The sequence below is a fragment of the Pleurodeles waltl genome, chromosome 12, assembly GCF_031143425.1.
Source record: "Pleurodeles waltl isolate 20211129_DDA chromosome 12, aPleWal1.hap1.20221129, whole genome shotgun sequence".
NCBI classification, from domain to species: Eukaryota; Metazoa; Chordata; class Amphibia; order Caudata; family Salamandridae; genus Pleurodeles; species Pleurodeles waltl.
The window spans coordinates 4,742,417-4,746,283 of record NC_090451.1 but is presented as its reverse complement, the minus strand read 5'-3'; the positions used below and the strand labels follow the sequence as shown (position 1 = coordinate 4,746,283).

The following is a 3,867-nucleotide window of genomic DNA, read 5'->3' as shown; positions in this document are numbered from 1 at the left end:
TTCAGCTTTGCTGCCCTCTGACAACGAAGACTGAAAGGACAGGGTTTTAGCTATCAGTAACTTTGCAGCACTGTTATGTTTCAATGGCACCGGTGATACCAGCCACAAGGTTTGCACTGTCACCCCTAAAGTCTTTAGTCATTGAGGGTCACCTGACATAAGCTTTCAAGGTAAGTCGAACAATTAAATGTATATTTTTGTTAACAGCATTTTCTCACCAAGCCTGAGCGAAGTTTTATTACACCAGCAAGATCTGCGAATTTCACACCATGCAATACTCACAGAACTTCATGAATTTCATCAGTGAGAAATTAATTTCTCACATTTTTTTTTTTTTACAAATGAGAGACAGCAAACTACTCCCCTCGCTAATCTCACAGTCGTTTAAGCACAATAAATCCACTAAACCTCACAGCATTATAACACATTTCTGTGAAACAATGTTTTTCTGTTTCACACAGTTGTAGTTTTTACCAGCTGAGCCAACTGTCCGGACTACTGCAAAGAACCGACCTTGGTCTAACATTCGGGGCAATAAACCAGCGCCTCTTTCAGAAAGGGTTAATCTCCCGTTTTGTGAATGATTTCTTAACAAGTAGAAAGTGCAGGAATGGCCGCAGCAGACCCCGGAAAATCCCCAGTGGGTTGAGGGTCTGGAGATGCTACTAGCGCTGAAAGGGCTGAGGGATTCACTGTCCTACAGAACAGCAAAACAGAACTGAGGCACTGACTTACAGTTCCCACGTCATCATGTACAGGATGTGCAGCTGCAAACACGTACTAGTTCTTGCTATGGAGCCAGAGCTCGAAGTACTGGAGTAATTCACGATTCTGTTCAGAAGTGGCTGCACATACGTTCACCCGGTGTGTCAGCTGCCGGTGCAGCCCTGCAGGGGGAGATCCAGAACATAAACCTGTGGGTGGAAATGCGTCCGAGTCGCTCCGGCCTCTCCGTGATATTCATTCCTCGTGGTTTCCTTAGTTCTGTATCCTTGTGAGTCAATGTCAGTCGTGAGACAGACTAAATGATTTACTATCAAAGTGAAACTCACACAGTAATAATGAAATTATATTATTGCACAAAAATATATACTGCGTTGGCCGGGAATCGAACCCGGGTCAACTGCTTGGAAGGCAGCTATGCTCACCACTATACCACCAACGCTTGCTACTATTGTAGGAGCTGCTTTCCCTCTGAGAAATAACACAAGCCCGCCGATATCTTCACAGAAGAGTTATTCTGCAGCTAAGGCGAGCATTCCCGCACAGACTTTTCACTCCACTCACCCGTCTAAGAGCCCCCAGATAGTCCAGTTTTAACAGCCCCTCCGCGGGACTGAGCACCAATAACTGAAGCCATCAATTCTACTCAGACAGAAACCAGCAGCATCACCCAAACTCCGCAATTTAATCGTATGCTGACTTCCCTCCGGTCCTAGCAGTAGGTTAGCCTTAGTATTATGGGCGCCAGGGTCAGAATGGACATGAGCCCCAGAAACCTCTGGGCCTCGGTGCCACTCTACCTGCTGCACGCCCTGTGGCCTACAACAGTGAATTCGACCTGTCGAGGGGCGGTAAACCAACCTGCAGGGGGAGATCCGTGGTGTCAATCAAGGGTTATCCAGCTCCAGACAATCTGTTTTAAGGAAAGCGATGGTGCCCCCTCCCCATTTCCCCACCCGCCATCCAACCTCACCCTTATTTCAAGAATCTCTACATTGTCACTAGAAAGAAGCCCGGCACAGAAGAGAAGCTTTCAGAGCTGCCGGGAGAGGGTTGAACCTTCAGTTTACAGAAGCCGAATAGTTCACCCGACTCACCGCTGCATTAAAGGGACCTCACGGGCCTCTCGGAGGCAGAATGTAGCAAGAATCCATCTGAGGTCACGGGGGTCCGCACATCGACTTCACGCGCTGGAAAGAACAAGATGGGACCGGTGCTGTGGGGGGAGAAGCACCTCATTCTATGGGGCATCCTTTAATACACCCCGTCTGGCCAGGGGTTCCTGGGGTGATGGAACATCATCCCAGAGACCCCCCATATCTTGTCTGAATGCTGAATAAACACGCGGGGAAACTTGCGGAGGGTGATAAATGCGCTCTTATCACTGGCCGGTCAGACCCTACTAGCTGGCTGCTGACCGGGGCATCCATTCCAGGTTTTCCCGGGTCAGTGCGTGATGTGCTGCTCCAGTCCAAGTTTTTAGTTTGAATTCTGGGAGTTTTAGTTTTATTTATTCCATTATAAAACAGGACTACAAGTCCAGAATTCAAAGTAAAAAAAACTCGGATTGGAGCAACACATAAAGAATGGACCTGGGAAACTTGGCAGCTATGCTGGTGCCACCCTGGAGGGTTGGTACCACAGAGTGTGGCATGTTCTAGGGGTGGAAAACCTCACACATTCTGATACGGGTCCGGATGCCGTATCCCACTGGTGGGGGCCCTGCTCCTGACGTTAGTTTACAAAAGACCACACGGGCCTTACATGCCCAAGAGCACACGAATGGTACTACTGCAGCCTGGGGCAGGAAGGAGAGATGGACTACAGGGAAAGGCGCTGCTGAGCTTCAGTCCTTCCGGTTTCACCATCACGAACGGGTCAGTTTCTGAGAAAACACATTAAAGTGGGGAACGGGAGAGACAGAGTGTTTCTCTTCATGTCTGGAAACGTGTAAATGTTATTCTTAAAAAGAAATCAATAAGGGGACCAATCACAGCAACAAAAACGAAACGCCGCATCAATGCATCGAAGCAAGGTAGTCAAACGACAATTGCTGAACCCTGCAAGCTCCGCATGCCATGATTCACCATGGTATCCAACCGAACCCCCCCCGCCCACAGCGCCCAGCTCACTGACACAACCTCATCTGAAGCAAGGTTAACCCACTGACAAAACCTCACCTGAAGCCCAACTCACTGACACAACCTCACCCGAAGCCCAACTCACTGACACAACCTCACGCAAAGCAACCCCAACTCACTAACACACCTCACCCGAAGCCCAACTTACTGACACAACCTTACCTGAAGCAAGCCCAACTCACTGACACAACTTCAAGCGAAGCAACCCCAACTCACTAACACAACCTCACTGAAGCCCAACTCACTGACACAACCTCACCCGAAGCTCAACTCTCTGACACAACCTCACCTGAAGGAAGCCAAACTCACTGACACAACCTCACGAGAAGCAAGCCCAACTCACTAACACAACTTCACGCAAAGCAACCCCAACTCACTAACACAACCTCATGCGAAGCAACCCCAACTCACTAACACAACCTCATGCAAAGCAACCCCAACTCACTAACACAACCTCATGCGAAGCAACCCCAGCTCATTGACACAACCTCACCCGAAGCAAGCCCTGACCAGCCCACCCCTGTGGGTGCACTGATATCTGTAGTAACTGACAACACCCTCCAATGGTCGCTGCCCCTTAAAACCTAGTGAAAACACATGCACAGCTGCAGAGGCACACAACTGTGTTTAGACCTTCTACAACCCCCTCCTGCCTCCCATGAATCAGTGATCTACTCTTCCTCACAGTGGCTTACACTTCCTGAGACAAACAAGCCCCACATAGTACAGCAGGACTCGTCTTAAGCACATCAGCCGGATTGTGGGTGTCCACAAAGGCATCAAACCTGTGAAGAGTCTCAGACTGAGGACCTGCACCTACACTGCACCACACACCTCCCCCCCTGTCCTACTGACTAACAGAGCACCATGTGGTAACCCTGCATCCAGAGGTGGACTCACTCACCCGGTGGCGCATATTCTAAAGTGTTCACAATTTCAATACCTGAAATACACCGGTCCAATCCCTAAACACCAGCACACAACCTCACAATTAGAAGAACCA

At 49.3% G+C, this 3,867-nt stretch overlaps 1 non-coding gene across 1 annotated transcript; it reads right to left on the bottom strand.

The window, feature by feature from the left end:
- Window positions 1–1,093: 1,093 nt before the first annotated feature.
- TRNAG-UCC (transfer RNA glycine (anticodon UCC)) lies at window positions 1,094–1,165 on the bottom strand. Its single transcript has one exon. It is a non-coding gene; the product is annotated as a tRNA-Gly (tRNA).
- Window positions 1,166–3,867: the final 2,702 nt, after the last annotated feature.